Raw genomic sequence first — 21145 nt, 5'->3', positions numbered from 1 at the left:
ATATATACACTCTGAGGTAATCACAAGTGTATCCTAGTAATCACAATATGTGTTGAAAGTTGCAATATTGAGACATCACCATAAACCTGCTTTGGCATATTTACTTATATATATTGAAATCAAGCACAATTAATTACAATTCCAAAAGAGTATATATTCATTTGTATGTGATAGCCACACACTCTCAGCTTTGTGAAAGACATTCAAAACAGCGGCACCTGACTTGAGAGGGTCCTTCAGTGATGACTTGAATTACTGCAGCTTGATGAATCCTTCAATCAGTTGGCTCTTACTCGAGTGGGGCATCTAGTGCTCCTTTGAGGTACTGCAGCTTTGTGAAAATATTTTTAAGCAGCTGCTTCTAACATGAGTGAGGCATCTAATAAAGTCTGGTAAGACTGCAACCTTATTAAAAAAAAATGTGGGCAGTTGCCTCGGACACGTAGTAATGACATGAGTTACTGCATCTATGCGAAAAGGGAAATCTATTTTCTTTGCCAAAGCATGTTCATTTTGTCTTCTTGTTTCATGGACAATTTCTCCTTACCTTGGTGCACCCTTTCGCACTTTTTCATCATTGTTGTTGTTGCATTATCCCCACATAATACCACATTTTTGGAATAGCAATTGTTAGCGTTGAGAATTGAAATATGGTTTAATGCTTTTTGGATTTACATAGCAAAATGTATAAAACATTAGCTGATTGTGGCAGATTCACGCCACGTCAGTTCATGTGAATGAGGCCCCTTAAGCTGCTATGTAGATGCATTTACGTGATCGTTTTACTTACTGACTGATACCTTCGTCTCTGCTCAGCTGTGCATTGAATATAGCTCAGAGAACTAGGGTGGCAAGAGGATTGCCTCTTGCAAACGCTAGAGCTGATTGATACTTTGGCAAGGAAAGGAGTATTTGAAGGATGCATAGCTATTGTTAACGAGTGTGAAGGATGTTTACAACCTGCAAGTGGAGAACATGTGCGAGGATGTACAAACTATCGATGGCAGCTAACTGGTTAAACCGTTTGAACAAAAAGTAGGGCTCCTCATGTAATGGTATTTGTGCTTTTAGATCCCTTCTGAATTTATTCATATCTAGTTATTATGCCTAATTATTCGGTGGTTTTAGAGTTAATGGGCACTATCTACCCATTAACAATAAAAGAATAGTCTCTCATGAAATACTTAGAATTGCCTTACTAGTACACCTGTGCCTATTTTAGCTTCATTAGGAAAGTGCATCCCTCCTCTAGCCACCTAGGCTGTCAATAGGCATAGCAATTGGGGAAGAGAGGAAGAAAATTGTATTCACTGATTCATAAAAAAATGTCATGGCTGTAGGTGTCATAGTGACCCAATGGGAGGACTTTCTCTGCCTCTTGTGATTGTTCCTTTTAACTGCATGTTACTTTGCCGTTCCAGTAAACTTGTTCCTTGGGTCCTCAATTTCTAATTGCTTGGAGCAGAATTCCCATGTGGAATTCTCCTACAATTATTAGGATTTCCTGGTTGGGGGAACACCACACCTGATTTTACGGCTACTAATATAACTTTCGGAAAGTGCTGCTTTCCAGCATGGACTTGTTTCCTGGCACCTGCCCAACCCCAAGGCAAGGCATGGTAACACTGCCCCCTGCCAGGCATCATCTTCTTCCCTCCACCACCTTTCGGATGCTGCTGCCCACGCAGGAACTCTCAGAGCAGGCGGTTAAGTATGCATTAAATCCCATTGAGCTGCGAACTCTTAGAAGTCAGAGTTGGTGAGGGGATAAGCATTTTCCACCAGTGGGGGAGTGGATGCCTGAGAGTGAGGGAAGGGTCGCTAGAAATTATTAAACAAGGTGCAGGTACGAGCAGTTTCACAGTGGAGCTGCAACTAGGAGTGCAGGAGGTGCTGCAGCACCCCCATAAAACTTGAAAGAGTTTAGATAGTGACTGCTGAGCAATAAAAGGGCTTCAAAGGCTTTTTGTCTGCAAGCATTTTTGTGTTTTAACCCCTTCGCTGCTAAGCCTTCCCCCCCCCCCCCCCCCCCCCCGTGCTAAGCCTTTTTTGGGCTACTTGGGGAAGTGAACGCTTAGGCCCCTGTAATTTTTTGACCACATAAGGTATCCATGCCAAATTTGCATCCTTTTCTTCCAACATCATGGGGATGCTAAAGGTACCCAGGGTTTGTGGATTCCCCTGGAGAGGTCCCAAAAATTAGCCAAAATACAGCAATTTTTTTTTTTTTTTTTAAATGGGAAAAATGGGCTGCAAATGAAAGCATCTGGGTTTTTCTCTGCACATGGTAGGAAAAAAGGGTTTGTGGGGTTGAAATCACCATCTTCCCAGCGTTTAGAGAATGACAGACTTTTGTCAGAAAACCAGCATTTTTTACACAGTTTTGGCATTTTTCTGGGACATAGCCTATTTTTGCTATTTTTTGTGCTTTCAACCTCCTTCCAGTTAATGGTAGAAATAGGTGTGGAAGCAATAATGGATCCTGTAAAGCTATACATTTTAGAAAAGTAGACAAAATTCTGAATTCAGCAAGGGGTCATTTGTATAGATCTATCAAGGTTTCTTTATAGAAACTAACAGTTAAATATAGGAAAAATTGAAAATTAATTGAAAAAAACAGCCTTTTGTGTCAACGTTTTAAACTGTAAGTTCTTCTAATTATGACAGCTCTTTGAAAGCAATATACCGTTACATCCGCTGGACCTTCCTGGTTGTGGGGATATATAGGACTTGTAGGTTCACCAAGAACCCGATGAACCTAGAGTCAAAAACTGAGCAGCAATTTGCAATGGTTTTTCATTATGTTCCGGGTATATAGCAATTATTGTGGGAAAATGTATACATGGAAAAATCGGTATGAAAGACACCTATGTATTTCTGAAATGGGAACCAATTATAGAGTTTAGAAACAGTACATATTTGCACATTTTCGAAATTGGGAATACTCATACTAGCATGAGAATTATCGGTCATTTTTCAAAATGACTTTTTTTTTACACAATGTCTTTCATTTGGAAGGCAGAAATGCATCATAAATCAATAGGTAATAACAGTTGCTTTACAAATATGAATTACTCTAAGTCTCCCGATAAAAATGGTACCTCACTTGTGTGGGTAGGCATAGTGCCCACAACGGGAAATGGCTCAAAACCCAACGTGAACACACCACATTTTCGCAATGAAAATTTACCCTTTTTTTGCGAAGTGTCTAGCTGTAGTTTTTTAACACTAGCTCTGCCGGCACCTAGGGAAACCTAGCAAACATATACATTTTTGAAAACTAGACACCCAGGGGAATCCAGGATGGGGTGACTTGACTGCCTCCCACCAGGTTCTGTTACCCAGAATCCCTTGCAAACCTAAAAAAGTGACAAAAAAAACATATTCCCCACATTTCTGTGGTGGAAAGTTCTGCAATCTGCATGGATCCACAAATTTCCACCCACCCTGCGTTCCCCAAAGTCTTCTGACAAAAATGGTACCTCACTTGTGTGGGTCGGCCTAGTGTCCGCGACAGGAAACGGTGCAAAACGCAACGTGGTCACACCTCATTTTCGCAGTGAAAAATGACCCTTTTTTGGAAAAGTGCCTAGCTGTAGTTTTTGAACCCTAGCTCTGCCGGCACCTAGGGAAACCTACCAAACCTATACATTTTTTTAAACTAGACACCCAGGGGAATCCAGGATGTGGTGACTTGACTGCCTCCCACCAGGTTCTGTTACCCAGAATCCCTTGCAAACCTAAAAAGTTGTCCAAAAAAAACACAATTTCCCCACATTTCTGTGGTGGAAAGTTCTGGAATCTGTGTGGATCCACAAATTTCCACCCACCCCGCGTTCCCCAAAGTCTTACAGGAAAAATGGTACCTCACTTGTGCAGGTCGGCCTAGATTCCACGACAGGAAACGGCGCAAAACACAACGTGGTCACACGTCAATTCCGCGGTGAAAAATGACCCTTTTTTGGCAAAGTGCCTAGCTGTCGTTTTTGAACCATAGGACTGCCGGGATCTATGGAAACCTAGCAAACCTATACATTTTTGAAAACTAGACACCCAGGGGAATCCGGGATGGGGTTTCTTGACTGCCTCCCACCAGTGTCTGTTACCCAGAATCCCTTGCAAACCTAAAAAATTGTCCAAAAAACCACAATTTCCCCACATTTCTGTGGTGGAAAGTTCTGGAATCTGTGTGGATCCACAAATTTCCACCCACCCCGCGTTCCCCAAAGTCTTACGAGAAAGAAAAATGGTACCTCACTTGTGCAGGTCGGCCTAGATTCCACGACGCAAAACGCAACGTGGTCACACCTCAATTTCGCAGTGAAAAATGACTCTTTTTTGGCAAAGTGTCTAGCTGTAGTTTTTGAACCCTAGCACTGCTGGCACCCAGAGAAACCTAGCAAACCTATACATTTTTGAAAACTAGACACCCAGGGGAATCCAGGATGTGGTGACTTGACTGCCTCCCACCAGGTTCTGTTACCCAGAATTCCTTGCAAACCTAAAAAGTTGTCCAAAAAAAACACAATTTCCCCACATTTCTGTGGTGGAAAGTTCTGTAATCTGCGTGGATCCACAAATTTCCACCCACCCCGCGTTCCCCAAAGTCTTAAGAGAAAAATGGTACCTCACTTGTGTTGGTCGGCACAGTGCCCGCGACAGGAAACGGCACAAAACGCAACGTGGTCACACCTCAATTTCGCAGTGAAAAATGACCCTTTTTTGGCAAAGTGCTTAGCTGTAGTTTTTGAACCCTAGCTCTGCCGGCACCTAGGGAAACCTACCAAACCCACACATTTCCGAAAACTAGACACCCGGGGGCTTCCAGGGAGGTATGGCTAGCGTGGATGCTCCAACGTTTCCTTACCCAGAATCCCCTGCAAACCTCAATTTTAGCTGAAAAAAATCACTTTTTTCACACATTTTTGTGTGGGACATTTGTGGCATCACCGGGCTCACACAAATTTCCCACCACCCAGCGTTCCACCAGATCTTCCAATAAAAATGGTGCCTCACTTATGTGGGAGGCCCAAGTACCCGTGACAGGCATGGGCCCAAAACGTAGTGAAGCGACATCAAAATTGCCTATCTCAAAACCACCTGGTTTTGCAAGGGGGTTCAACTGGATTTTTGGCCCCGTGCTCAGCGGCCATCTAGAGAAACCTACCAAACCCACACATTTCTGAAAATTAGACACCTGGGGGCTTCCAGGGAGGTATGGCTTGCGTGGATCTCCCAACGTTTCTTTACCCAGAATCCCCTGCAAACCTAAAGTTTAGCTGAAAAAATCACTTTTTCCACACATTTTTGGGTGGGAAAGTTGTGGCATCACTGGGCTCACACATGTTTCCCACCACCCAGCGTTCCCCCAGGTCTCCCGATAAAAATGGTGCCTCACTTGTGTGGGAGGCCCAAGTACCCGCGACAGGCAAGGGCCCAAAACATAGTGAGGCGACATCAACATTGCGTATCAAAAAATGTTTTGGGCCCTTGCCTGTCGCGGGTACTTGGCCCACCCTTACAAGTGAGGTACCATTTCTATTGTGATACTTGTAGAAATGCTGGGGGGTTGGAAATTTGTTGTTACTTTTCGCCGTGTGATAATTTGGGCACAATAATGCAAGGAAAATGTCACAGTCACATTTTGAGGTTTGCAGGACATTGTGGGTAAGATAACTTTTTGGGATCCACAAGAGAGACATCACCATGCACTCTCATGGCTGTTTAGTTTACGACAAAAACTACAGTAGTTAGGTTATTCTTAAATTAAATGTACAGCTTGGCAGAGAGACAAAACAGACAAAGATTACTGCACAGCCATCAATTCCTCCAGCACACACACATACTGGTTGGATTTGGCACGAGGGCGAGTGATGGTTCAGTAGATCAAATTGTGTTAACAAGAGATTTCACAAAAATGAAATGCACTGTCAATCATTGAATGGACAAGCGCCAGTCCACGCACACCACACCACCTGCCAAGCGCCAGTCCATGCACACCGCCAGCCAAGCGCCAGCCCATGCACACTACACCGTCGGCCATGCTGTGGTAAATAATTTAATTACCGGGACTTAATTTGATACAGAAACATAATAAAAATAGCTCAGTAAATAAGAGGCAGAATCCGTGGTATTAGAGGTTCGGAATGGGCTTTATTCCAATGGATGATTCGAATCGGTTGCTCCAAGTTCCATCACCACGAAGGTTCAGGAAGTGAAGTACATACTTTATTGATAATTAGTCACTTTTATACAATAGGCATTACAGTGAAGCAAATGCAAGAGGCGTAACAATTGATAGTGTGGATAATACATTCATGCGTAGCAAAAATAGGCGTAACTGGGTGTGATTAAAGAACGTCATCAGATGTGATGTCATAATAGGGTGGTTCCATGAAAGAATTTCGCAATGTCAGCAGAAATACTTGGCAGAAATGCGCGCGCAGCAGCATGACGTGTAATTGACGTGCAACTAGGGGGTGAAGGGGACTTGACATTTAGCTCTACATGTGGCGACAGAAGTCTGGAGGGTCAAGTCAACCTAATCCCAAATCATATCTAACATCCTATGTTTAAAGAACTATGTTATCCAAAAGAGAGGTCTCTTAGAGTAGAATCTTATTCTATACTGACTATACTGACTGTTAGTGCGTGTGCAAGCGTCTAAGTGTCTACACTAGATGTGAGGGCGGAAATCTTCCATAATAATAGGGCTATGAATTACTTGCATAAAGACAGAGAAGCCAGGCCTTTGCTCGGTAGCTGGAAGAATGTTTACTTAAACTACTAGACAGGAATGCATTGGGCAGGGAACGGAGCAGATAATTTCGAAGGTGAAATACAGTTTTTGGCAGGCAACAGGCTGATGTCAGACTTCGTGAGCCGCGCAGGGAATGAGACAAAGTTCATGGTCACAGATGCAGGCTCAGACTGGAGCTTTCAGAGGCAGAAGGCAAGAAAAGCTTGATGACAGAATCAGGGCCTACTTGCCTGGACTGTAAAATGGCATAAGTGAACCATATAAAGCCGGTGGCCTTTCGTACTTAGGAATGGAATATCCGGCCTATTCATGGCGGATCTGAAAGATGACATGTTGACGGTGGACGCACATGTGTTTGCGTCTTCATAACTGGAACTGGAGGGAACATACATGTACTTGTGATTCATACATGGAACCGTTGGGGTCCAAGATAGGGGACATAACTGATCAGAAAAATCCATATTTCCACATTCCCTCCTTGTCCCCTACTTGCCCGTTAAGAGATATCAATCTTCATCAATCCATTGATCTGTTCATATAGCATCATTTGTTCTTCTTTCTTCTTCCGTGATGAATGAAATCTTGGTGGTGGAATACACGATGTGGCACACAGACCACAGATCGCTGGTCCACATTGTAGACATAGACAGCAACTGAATAGTATGAGAAGGCCAATACCTAGGAAGGATAGGACCTTCCATCCAAAGGTAGATAATACACTCCAAAACCAACCGGACCAAGTCCAGGTGCCTGGATTCTGGTGTATCTGGCTTACAATCTTATGAAGGCGAGTTATGGCTTTATATACAGATGGCGAATTTTCTGGTATGAAAATGCAACAGCTAGATCCGATGACCCTACAGGCTCCGCCCCTATCGGCCAGGATGACGTCAAGAACAAGACGATTTTGAAGCACAACAATCCGCATAGCAGACTGCTCTTCTGTTAAATTGCCTAAGGCGGAAATAGTTTCGTTCACTACTGCTTCAAGGGTTCTAGTTAATCTACGTATCAGCTTACTATTAGTAACGGTACCTATATAGGGAAAGAGACCTTTATTGAAATCTGTGTATTTTTCCCATGCTGTTTCAGTGTAATCGACTATTGGGAGATCTCTCCTTACTCTATTATATACTAAATGAGTATTTCTGTGATAATCAGGAGGAGCTAGGAAAACGGGTGGCAAAAGAAATACAATGTAGCAGGTACCATCCCAATCTAGAGGCAAACGTACATATGCCGTCTGACCACATATGAAATAGGAATGGCGGGAAGCTCTAAATGTAGACTTGCCTTGATCATTAAATTCTACTACAGTGGTGCATCTACTATGGCCCATATGTATGGAACCATTCTTTCTTACACATAATTCACCTTTTACTGGAAATATTGACATAGCAGGCAATATTGGAGTAGCTTCGGATTCGACATTTAGGATCATAAGATTAAGCGTAAAATTACCTAATCCATACACTTCATTTTCTAGATCAGTTCCTGTTCTCTGGGGAAGTCCCTCCTTGTTAGGGTAGCAGACTTTAAGTAAAACTAAGTTCAAATTTCCCCATACCCCGTTGTCTTGATAAACTGCAGAATTCGAATCTAGGGAATTAATTAAACTAAACCATGCTCCACAGGAGCCGTTGTGTGTGAACGGGTATGGAAAGAGAGGTAGAATTCCTTTATAATTCTGATAGGGAGGGAGTCGGCCACATATCCAACAATTTGTAGCATTGCTAACCTGATGGGAATGATGTAACATACTAATAAACGTGTTATTGCGCAGCGCAAATCTATAAGACAACTCAAGCGGAGGTAATTCACTAAAAGAATGTTCAGCAGTAATATTATAAATATGTCTAGAAATAGGATAATATATGTGCAACAATATACTTGCAGTAATTATTAAAAGACTTAAGAAAAACAAAATTCATAACGTCACTGTGCAATGACTACGCAGTGATTTACAGTACGCCTGTCGTTTCAACATTTTTCGGGTGTGTTCTCTATTCAGGTCTAAGGGGTACATGTCAGAGACAATTCAACCGCTTCACCTTGGAGAGGACTTAAACAATCAAATTGCTTGACTGATTAGACCTGAGTTTTAGTTTATAATGTTCGGAATTACTCGTTTCAACCAAAGGAAGTTTTGAGTCAATGGGTGAAGACACACGAGGTGTGGTATTCACATCCGATGGTAGTCTATGAAATTTCTTGATATGACTTGAATGTATCCAGCCTTTCCTGCCCTCGATCTTCACAGCTGTCCTTGTGGTAAGCAATACGAGCTGAGGCGACCTCCACCTAGGTTCCAGCTGAGTCTTTCGATCGAAGTTCCTCACCAAGACCAGGTCTCCCGGGACTACGTCATGGGGTTTCACCTCAGTGTTGTCAGGAAAAGCTGCAGCTACCTGTGAACGACAAGATTGTAGTGCAGACATCAAGGAAGCCAAGTAATCTGTCAGCATATTACAGTCAATATCAGTTATTTTGCGTGGTATGGGCGTCCCCCACATATTTGGTGGTCTGCCAAAGATCACCTCATACGGGGATAGCCCTGTTCGAGAGTGTGCTACCATTCTCATGTAAAAGAGTGCAACTGGTAACGCTACTACCCAGTCGACACCTTTCTCTCTGCATATTTTGGACAATCTGATTTTCAGGATCTGATTATGTCTTTCTACGAGACCTGCTGCCTCGGGGTGTCGGACACAGTGGAATTTCCACTGATAGCCTAACAAAAGTGAAACGTGTTTCATTAGTTCGGATGAGAACGGCTGGCCGTTATCTGAGTAGACAACACGTGGTAAACCGTACCGTGGGAAGAATTCTCGAACCAACTGTTTGGCAGTAGTCGGGGCAGTGTAATCTGAAACCGGGTATGCCTCTGTCCAACGGGAAAGAGCACAGACAACTACGAGAACATATTTGAATCCTCGACATCGTTCCATCTGGATATAATCCATCTGGAGGACTTCAAAAGGGTGATCAGGAGGCTGAAATCCACCCTGTTCTACGGGAACGCTTTTTCCTGGGTTGAACTGACAACAGATCATACAGGTACGAACTTTTTGTTTAGCTGCTGCTCGTAAATGTTTATTGAACCAAATGTGTTGAATGCTGTCTAGCATAGCTTTTTCTCCTAGGTGCGCTGGACTATGTATAGTGTTAATTATAACTTGGACCATTGAATCAGGAAGGAACCACACAGACTTTTCCTTCATCATCCATCCTTGATCCGTTTGGATCCCTCCTAATTCAGTCCATTTCTTTATTTCGTCTGGTGTAGCACGTGTCTGTATGTCAATTACGTCAAGAGTGGGATCTTTAACCGTCATACAATGTGTTGGCGTCGGGACTATTGTCTTTGTCATGTCGGATGTTTGAGTTTGAGCAGTCTGTTTAGCTGTTCTGTCGGCTAGATCATTGCCTTGAGAAATGATATCAGTAACTTTCGTATGAGCTTTACATTTCATGATTGATATTGCAGTGGGTAGATGTATTGCCTCTAATAAGGCATGAATGAGGGGTCCGTGCTGAATGTGGGCACCGTGAGAAGTTAAATAACCTCTCTCTCGCCACAGCACGCCGAAGTCATGTACAACTCCGAATGCATAACGTGAATCAGTGTATATGTTGACTTTTTTATTTGTGGCTTGAATACAGGCTTGTGTCAGAGCGATGAGCTCTGCGGCTTGAGCTGACAAGGTATTTATGCAATTTGTTTCAATGATTTCAGTATCTGTTGTGACTGCGTAAGCGGCCACTAACTCTCCTGTACTTGTTCTCATACATGAACCATCTACATACAACGTCAGGTCTGGGTCTAGCAATGGGACATCTGTCAAGTCTTGTCTGGGTTTCGTCGTGATAGTGATAACTTCAATACAATCATGAGCTAGTGGGTCTGTTCCGATTACAGGTAAAAGTGTGGCAGGATTCAATGTGTTACAACGTCTGATTTCTATATGTGGCTGAAACAATGTTAATTCATACCCTGTAAGTCGCGCTATAGTTAAGTGTTGTGTTTGCGTTCGATTCACAAGAACCTCTACTGCATGTGGTACTTGTACTGTCAATGGATGTCCTAACACTATGGCATCGCTTTGTCTGATTGCTAAAGCTGTCGCTGCCACTGATTTTAGGCATGCAGGCAAAGCCTGAGCTACGGGATCTAATGTACTAGAAAAATAAGCACATGGTTTGTATGATCCTGCTTGTTCCTGTGTGAGTACTGACAAGGCAGTACCTTCGCGTTCTGTAACAAAGAGTGTAAACTGTTTACTGTAACATGGCGTTGCTAAAACAGGTGCTTGGCATAAAGCTTTCTTTAAGCTTTCAAAAGCTTGTGTATGTTCCTGAGTCCAAGGGAGAACAGTCGATGTGGCTGCCTCCTGTGTTGTCAATTGAATGAGTGGTTTTGCTAGAAATGCATACTGAGGGATCCACTGCCTACAATATGAAGTGAGGCCTATGAAAGCCCGCACCTCCTTTTGTGTCTTGGGTATTGGCATGTTAGCTATTAACTGAATGCGGTCGGGTGTAAGCTGCCTTCCCTCCTTGGACAGCGAGTGTCCAAGATAAACAACTCGCTGGACACAGAATTGCAGCTTAGAAGGGGACACCTTGTGCCCCTTTTCAGCTAGAAATTGTAAAACTGTCAGTGATGCTTTCTCACATTCTGGTTCGCTTCTCGCGGTGATCAGCAGATCATCGACATATTGAAGCAAGGCAGTGTTAACTGGCATGTGGATACTGTCGAGTTCTCGTTTCAGTGCTTGGCTATAGATGCTGGGGCTTTCTGTAAATCCTTGAGGTGCGCGTGAGAATTTAAAGCTACGTCCATTTAAACTAAATCCGAACAAGTATTGGCTTTCCGGATCTATTGGGACGCTGAAAAAAGCATTCTTGAGATCAATTACAGTAAAGAATGTTGCTTCGGAATCAATAGCTGTCAGTAATGACGAGATATCTGGGACCACAGGAAATTGTGGCACAATGCATTTGTTTAACTCGCGCAGATCAATAACCAATCGATATACTGGCGGGGCCTTCGGATCTGTTCGTTTAAGAATCGGAATTATCGGTGAATTACATACATTGGAGTCCGTTTCCACAACCACTCCTTGGGCAATGAGCTCGTCAATGATTTGCAGTAAAGCCACTACAGCATCTGGTGGTAACTTGTATTGTCGCATTCGTGGTAGTACCACTCCTGCCTTTAGTGTAACTCGATATGGTGTAATATTCATGCAACCAACATCAGTAGGGCCTTGTGCCCATAGATGTGTAGGTAAAGTCTGCAGTCGGGGATCCATGTCTCTAGACACATAGTGACCTTTGAAATCACGTAAAAACAATCTTACTCCTTCCGGAGAACAACATATTATAGCTCCTAGAGCTTTCAGTGTTTTTATACCTAACAAGTTTTCTGGACATGATTTAGTAAGCAATAAATCTGTAGTTCGGGTCAAAGGTCCTATCGTAAGGGGAAGAGGCTGTGATACTTCATTAACAATAGTTTTTCCTGAAAAACCAAGGGAAATATTCTGTGAGCCTGAGAAGGGTGCCCCTGGAACTTCACTACGTTTTATGGTTGTTCGACTTGCCCCTGTATCGAGTAAAAATTTTCTATCTTGGCCTAATAATTCACTATGTACATAAGATCCTTCTTGGTCTACAGGGACCTCGATAAGGGGTAAGTCAACTTCCCTCTCTAGGCTGGTTCATGCGTATCGTTGATAATCAGGATAGTCATACTGTGCGGTCTGGTACAGCTGTCGTGTCGTGGTTTGTGTGGCAGCAACAGGCAGCGCTGGTGCAGCTGGCACAAACTGTATAGACTGTGGTGGAGCTGGCATGGACTGTGCATGCTGCGGGGCTCCTTGTTCATTCTGATCCTGTCTAGGTGGTCGTGGTCTTTCTTTTGTATTACCTATGGCGATATTATGTTTTAAAACTGGACAATCGTGTACGTAATGACCTGGCTGTTTACAATAGTTGCATGTTCCTTTTACAGGACCTGCCGAGACACTGGACTGTGTCGTACCCTTTTTATGTCCTTCAGCTGGAACTGTCTGGGAGACTAGCATTTTCATTTTCGTGTCTTTCATGCGTCTTTGTTCATGTTCTTGTTCCTCTCTAATTCTATTGTGATGATACTGTAACATTTGTAACATTTGTGATGGGGTGTTACCTTGCCAGGTACTCTCGAATTTTAATACTCTATTCTTCACTTGGGGTAAGGAGTTTTCAACTAATTTTGTCACAAACAGATGTGGGTATGATTCGCTACTTGCTTTTATGCCACTATTTATACCAAAACATTTTTCAAATCGGGCATAGAAATCACTAGTGTCTTCATCTTGCTTTTGTTTACAGGCTGAAATTGTACCCCAGTCTTCCTTTTTCGTAGTTAATAAACGTGGCAGTACCTGTACTAGTAAACCTGGTAGTGCTTTAGTTTTATCCCCAAGCCCTGCTCCTGCAGTTCGGGCCTTTTCCTCTGCTTCTAATGCTGACCATTCTATCTTTTGGTCTCCCACCTCCCACTCTTTTTCCTTGAGTTTTTCGTAAATGCCAGCAGGCATCAATACCTTTAATATTGTCATAATGTCGGGATAGGTATACTCTCCCATGAGTAACATGTCTTTAATTTCTCGGTGGAAACCCGCTGGGTCTTTGTCATGACTGGGTACCACTTTCTTCATTTGTAACAATTCTATTTTCGATATGGGCGTATATACAAATACACGTTTAAACTCATTGTCCTCGCCTTTTATTGGGTGTACTTCTCGTAAAGGATTCTGTCTGTCCATGTAATACGTAGTTCTTTCCTTGATGGGCAGTGAGACATGTTCTAGGCATAAAAAAAGAATGTACTGCTTTCTTGATTCTAGTATTTCTTTAATTAATTTAGTACCTGAACCTCTCCATCTATTTGTGAGTAATTCAGTCAATATATCAGGTAAGGGACCAGGATCTGAATGCTGACTCTGATATAGTATAAGGAGTTGTTGAATCATATAAATCCCAGCTAAACGCTGTTCATCTGGGGTGAGATTCAAAAATGTGTGTGCTACTGTATCATCACCATACTTTCCGGGACTGTCAACCCAATGAACGGCTGACCTGGCTAATTCTTGTTCATCCATAGAATCGAGAAAATGATAACCCCTTCGTTCTTGGAGTAATTTATCAGCGGCTTGGAACGAATGCTCGGGGGACCTTATATTTATTATAGGTGTTTGGAAATTCCTGTTATTATCTGGACATATCGGACGCATCGGGTCAATAAAACATCTAGTACTATTACAAGATCTTCCTCTACCTACATAGGCTATGGTGTCTGACTGTCCTGTGGGCAGTCCTGATCCTTCCTCCTCGCTTTGTTCGAACTGGTCTACCGCTAATCTTTCTTCGTGTAGGCGTTCTATTTCTTTACGGATCTTTCGGCACATGGCTATTATACAATTTTGCTTATCATGTCTCCCTTCTGATATATTCTGGCTCCATCTGGTAAGTGTTTGCATTGCTTCCGGGTCTACCCCCGGTCGGTCTTGATTTCTGATCACACAATTTATGAGGAAACGTAACAGTTCCCCCTGTATCTCCACTTTCTGGTATTCCATAGCTCTGTTAATACATTCAGAATCTCGCCCTGTTTGGACAAAATGGTATATATTATCTAGATGCACAGTCATTCCTGGTATCTTCCCTAAATACACCGCGGCTCGTCTGATACGTAATGATGCCATGATCATTTCGTCCTCTTTGCCGGGCACAGGGTCATATCTACAATCTATAAGAAGTTCCTTAAGCGTGCGGGCATTTATGAGTTTGGGGGTACGTGAATGTGCTGATTCTTGAAAGGTAAGTTTATTCACTCTGGGTGGCGTAGAAAAAATGTTGGTAGCACCTCCCGTAGCCCCATCTGGGGTATCGGGCGTGAAAGGATTCGTTGAACGCGATACAGCAACTATAGGTGTGGACACAGCTATAGAAGTAGCTGTAGGAACAGATGTAGAAACAGATGTGCTTGCCGGAACTTGTGTCAGGATTTGTTGCTGTAGAGATACAGATACTGGATCTTGGCGTTGAACCTCCCTGGCAGGCGGTCTATGTGGGGCGGGATTAGCATACTCGGGAGCTGCGTCATCTAAATATGAGGAAAGAAAAACATCTTCTGCGGTTCTAGGATGCCCCTTGGGATGTATTTTTATTGGAAACAATGGGGGTGGCAAGTCTTTTGGTATTTCCGGAGTAGCCTTAGGTAATCCCTCGGCCAGGAGGGGATACATACCATTCATAAGGGCATTTCTTTGTCTGTCTATTTGTTCTGATTTCACTCGTGTACCTTCTTCAATTAATAGATTTTCTCGGACTTTATTTGAATTCTCTTTATTTTTCTCTTCCTGTCGGAGTGCTTTTTCTGTACGTCTATGAGATTCTTTACGCCATAACTCAACGGCGTCTTTCTGTGACTGTCTGACTTTCCTTTTCCATAACTCTTCCTCTACTTTCATGATGCACTCTGCATCCCAGGTCCCAGCTGCGGGCCACCTCTGACTTTCTGGTAATTCCTTGGTGTAGTCTACCCATAAATCAAGAAACAATATAGCGTCTAAGCCATGTTTATGATACATGAAGTACCCTGGAGTGTCCCTAGGAGGAATAGGAACGGCTTCTTCGAGTACCCCTTTTCTAGTTGTGATCTGTCTTAATTTCGAAAAGAGCGGCATATTGAGAACTGATCTGATACTTGATCTTGAACAAACTTAATACAAATAAACACAATAATGAACAGTCATTCATACCACAATATGTAGAACGTATTTAAAACATTTTAACATTTAACATTTAACTGAGCAACAATGATGATGACGATCTAAGGAAAACTTAATCACTAAACATAATACTCGGCATTATCTGGATTATTCTGAATTTATATACTTGATATACTAGATATACTGCTAAACAGTACAGATACACTGCTGAAACAGTGCAGACCGGATTTGTGTACCCAAACCCGTCTTGACCGGCACAACCTATGTGCACGTCAGAACGCCTCCCCAGTAATGGTACTCACCGGGTAGCTCGGAAACGGAAGGCCTCGAAACTGAACTGAACTGGACCGGACTGGACTCGACTCGGAAACTTCGGACACTCTGGACACCTGGCGGGCCTCTGTATACCTCGGATCTTGCTCTCTCAGCTAGGCTCTGGTCGGGATACTTCGCACTTCTCACCGCCTCGTCTGGGTGTTGATCGCAGCCTCAGTCGCCCCCGCTTGACCGGAGGGAGATACAGGAAATCCTGCTGGTACGCGTTATTGTCCGTCCAGCTGTGGCAGGAGACCGGGCCTGCAACGCACCGCCGGCGCGTGAGATGAGAAAGTGTCCCTGTTCGGGCGCCATTCATGTGGTAAATAATTTAATTACCGGGACTTAATTTGATACAGAAACATAATAAAAATAGCTCAGTAAATAAGAGGCAGAATCCGTGGTATTAGAGGTTCGGAATGGGCTTTATTCCAATGGATGATTCGAATCGGTTGCTCCAAGTTCCATCACCACGAAGGTTCAGGAAGTGAAGTACATACTTTATTGATAATTAGTCACTTTTATACAATAGGCATTACAGTGAAGCAAATGCAAGAGGCGTAACAATTGATAGTGTGGATAATACATTCATGCGTAGCAAAAATAGGCGTAACTGGGTGTGATTAAAGAACGTCATCAGATGTGATGTCATAATAGGGTGGTTCCATGAAAGAATTTCGCAATGTCAGCAGAAATACTTGGCAGAAATGCGCGCGCAGCAGCATGACGTGTAATTGACGTGCAACTAGGGGGTGAAGGGGACTTGACATTTAGCTCTACATGTGGCGACAGAAGTCTGGAGGGTCAAGTCAACCTAATCCCAAATCATATCTAACATCCTATGTTTAAAGAACTATGTTATCCAAAAGAGAGGTCTCTTAGAGTAGAATCTTATTCTATACGGACTATACTGACTGTTAGTGCGTGTGCAAGCGTCTAAGTGTCTACACTAGATGTGAGGGCGGAAATCTTCCATAATAATAGGGCTATGAATTACTTGCATAAAGACAGAGAAGCCAGGCCTTTGCTCGGTAGCTGGAAGAATGTTTACTTAAACTACTAGACAGGAATGCATTGGGCAGGGAACGGAGCAGATAATTTCGAAGGTGAAATACAGTTTTTGGCAGGCAACAGGCTGATGTCAGACTTCGTGAGCCGCGCAGGGAATGAGACAAAGTTCATGGTCACAGATGCAGGCTCAGACTGGAGCTTTCAGAGGCAGAAGGCAAGAAAAGCTTGATGACAGAATCAGGGCCTACTTGCCTGGACTGTAAAATGGCATAAGTGAACCATATAAAGCCGGTGGCCTTTCGTACTTAGGAATGGAATATCCGGCCTATTCATGGCGGATCTGAAAGAGGACATGTTGACGGTGGACGCACATGTGTTTGCGTCTTCATAACTGGAACTGGAGGGAACATACATGTACTTGTGATTCATACATGGAACCGTTGGGGTCCAAGATAGGGGACATAACTGATCAGAAAAATCCATATTTCCACAATGCGCCAGTCCACGCACACCGCCAGCCAACGACAGCCAACGCACATCACACCGCCAGCCAAGCGCCAGTCCACACACACCGCCAGCCAAGCACCAGTACAAACACTCCGCCAGCCAAGTGCCATTACAAACACACTGCCAGCCAAGCACCAATCCAAACACACTGCCAGCCAAGCGCCAGACCACACACCGCCAGACAAGCGCCACTCCACGCACACCGCCATCACATTTAGGATTTTTTTTTTATATAAATGAGAAAACACAAACAAATTGCAAATAGATACAAATCTACTAACACAAAAACTGAAACTAAATACACTACACAAATGCCAACCTGGAAACTGAACCAAAAATATTAAACATTAGAGGCCAGGCAGTTCACTTTACCACTCAAGGATGCTCCCAAAAATTATTTTGCGTGTGGTACATTCTAAAACAAGCAGGCACACACAGCCCATGGTTAGAAGGACACTCGGGCAGTACATATGTGTCTCCTTCTGCATACCTCTTCGCCAACAGACCCTACATCGCCTACTGGGAAAGTCTTTTGAGGGTGTGGGAGGAATGTGATCAGGAAAGTGGCGATCTTTCAATCTAGCAACATTCTCCACCACTCCAACTCTAGGAACACTTGCCTGTTCCACTAAAACAAGGCTGCCTATTACAGACTCCTGAAACTTAGCAAAAGTCATCTTTGACTCAGGACAAGAATCCTGGAACACAACAAAAGCATTAAAGGTTGCCAAGTGGAAAAGATGGATAGCCAACTTCTTACACCAAATGTAAGCCTTACGAAGAACAGCGTAAGGTTCCAACCTCTGATCTACTCTGTCAACACCACCCATGTGCCTATTATAGTCTAAAATGCACACAGGTTTGCGCTCTTCAGCAACCTGACCCCAAACAGTCACAGGTGCAGTGCTTTCATCATGGATGGTATTCAGCATGTAGACATCTCTCCTGTCTGAAAACTTCACAGCTGGAAGCTCCTCGCAACGCAACGCACTGCACTGTCCCCGCACAAGCTTTTGACAAACAAGTTATTTTGGGAAACCTTTACGGTTAGAGCGGTTTGTGCCACAAGCAACAGTATCCACTTTGGCCAATTCCCTGAACGGCACACCAGTGTAGAAGTTATCTACATATAAATGGTGGCCTTTGTTAAAAAATCCTCTACCAAGTTCCCAAACAATTTTCTCAGTCACTCCAAAAGTGGACGGACAACCAGGAAGGTTAATCCTGGATTCCTTACCGGTGTACACCCTGAAATTAGAGACATATCCAGTCCTACTGTCACACAGCATAATTCCATAGCGTGTCCTCTTACTAGGAATGTATTGCCTAAAAACCAAGCGGCCCTTGAACAACACCAAAGACTCATCCACTGCAATTTCTTTCCCAGGAGCATAGATCTCAGAAAATCGATCAACAAAGTGATCAATGACAGGCCGAATCTTAAAAAGACGGTCACACTCAGGGTGATCTCATGGCAACGCTAAACCATTATCGACAAAAGGCATCATCCGAAGCAGAAGCAAATACCTATCACGACTCATGACTGCCGGAAAAATGGCAGTTGCCATCAAGGGACTAGACCAATATGAAGACATTGATGGCTTCCTTAGCAAGCCCATCAAAAAAGTTCAACCCAAGAACTTCTTCATCTCTTCCAGATTTGTGGGAGTCCACCGGGAAGCTCTAGAGTGGGGCTTAAGACTGGCACTGTTGTCCCTCAAAAACTGTTCGGCATAAAAATTAGTCTGCTGAACAATCTCTGCCAAAAACACATCGTCCATAAACAACTGAAAAAATGTTATCGGCAAAAAGTTTTCAGTATTCACTCTACACCCTGGAACACCAGTAATGTCTGGCAATGCCGGCTGCACCATGCCTGGGGCAACCCAGAGGTCATCACTTTCAAAGGGAAGCCTGCAGCCCCAGATGCCTCTTGCCGCACTACACCAACGGGAAGCCTTGCAGCCACAGGCTGCAGCCCAGATGCCTCTTGCCGCACTACACCAACGGGAAGCCTTGCAGCCCCAGGCTGTAGCCCAGATGCCTCTTGCCGCACTATCGGCACATCAATCTCCTCCTCTAACACAGGCACTTCATCCGCACTAAGAGTATCTTCATCATCCGATGATTCCATATGGAGAGAAAACTCACTGCCAGAATCATCCCCTGCCTCCCCTGCCTCAGATACAGAGTCAGTCTCTGAACCATGGTCAGAGGAAGACTCAAAAAGCATACCAACAACCTGCTGAGCAGTAATCCTGCAGCTAGCCATTATCCTTACTAAGAAAGGAGACTGCACAAACAAGTCAACAACAACCAACACTGTGCAAAACAAGTAAGTAAAAAAATGTGTGCCTTTATCACAAAGATCTATATACTCAAAAACTATACAATTCACTTACAAGAGACAGCTACACTCACCAGCACCTACTCTGCAGAGACACAGCAAAAACCAAAGATATCCCACTAGAAAGGAAAAAACAAAACAAATTACTCACAGGACAACAAATTATTAATTGAGCACAAATGCAAAAAGTTTTTGACACTCAAAAACCAGAAGCCAAACATACTGCTATTGTTACACCATTTGCAAAAAACAAATTCATGCAGAGAAATGAAACTCAATTACATTGTACAAAAAAAAGTCTCTTACCAAACACATGCAACTACACAAACAGCAGAACCACCAGTAACGAAACCGCAACCTGGAACAGTCTAAAGAGCAAAAGCCTTCACCTAGAACAAAAAGGAAAAAATAAAGCATCACAATTGCAATTCACAAAAAATAAAACAATTAACATTATAACATGCTATGTTACTACCCAAATGGTCAATCGGGTTGTCTGCCAGGCCAATCTGCCCCTCAGGTGGGGCAGAAAACAGCAGACAGAAATTTGTCCCCTTGCAAAAGTAATAAATCCCAAGAGCCTAGTAAGGTTTTCTGCCTCCCCCCCTCCCACCTAGGGCAGAAAGGCCAAAAAAGGGGCAGATCTGTCCCCAGGACGCAACCACGTCGCTTCCATTACTCACAAAAGAAAATCCCTGGGGCCTAGTGGGGTTTTCTGCCCCTCCCGGGGACAGAAAGGGCACAAAAATAGGCTGATAGACACATATAAAAAGCATCTGCCCCCTGGAAGTGACCCTTGGCCAAGGGGTTGCTTCTATTTTAATTTAAAAGAAGTCCCTCCCTGGTGTCTAGTGGGGTTTTCAGCCCACCCCCCCCTCGGCAGAAAGGCAAAAAAAACAGGCTAATCTGTCCCCGGGGGGCAGAATATGCATACAAAAACAATATGCCCCATAGAAGCGACCGTTGCCCAAGGGGTCACTCCCATTTCATTTTTATGAATGAGTCCCTGGTGTCTAGTGGGGTTTTCTGGCCCCCCTAGGGGCAGAAGACCCAATGAAAATGCCAATCTGCCCCCAGGGGGGGGGGCCGAATTCCCATTGCAAAATAAAATGGCCCCTGGAAGTGACCCTTGCCCAAGGGGTCACTTCCATGATATTTTACAAAATGCCCTGGTGTCCAGTGGGGGTTTCTGCCCCCCCCCCCACCCCGGGGGCGGAAAGGCCAAAAAAACGAGGCGATCTGCCCCCAGGGGAGGCAGAATATCCAAACAAACAAAATTGCCCCCCAGGAAGCGACCCTTGCCCAAGGGGTCGCTTCCCTTACATATGCACAATTAATCCCTGGGTCTAGTGGGCTTTTCTGCCCCCCCCCACCCCGGTCCAGAAACGGCCGAAAAAATGACCGATTTGTCCCTATGGGGGG

The sequence above is a fragment of the Triturus cristatus genome, chromosome 7 (genome assembly GCF_964204655.1).
Source record: "Triturus cristatus chromosome 7, aTriCri1.1, whole genome shotgun sequence".
Lineage (NCBI taxonomy): Eukaryota > Metazoa > Chordata > Amphibia > Caudata > Salamandridae > Triturus > Triturus cristatus.
Note: the sequence above shows the minus strand (reverse complement) of the source record.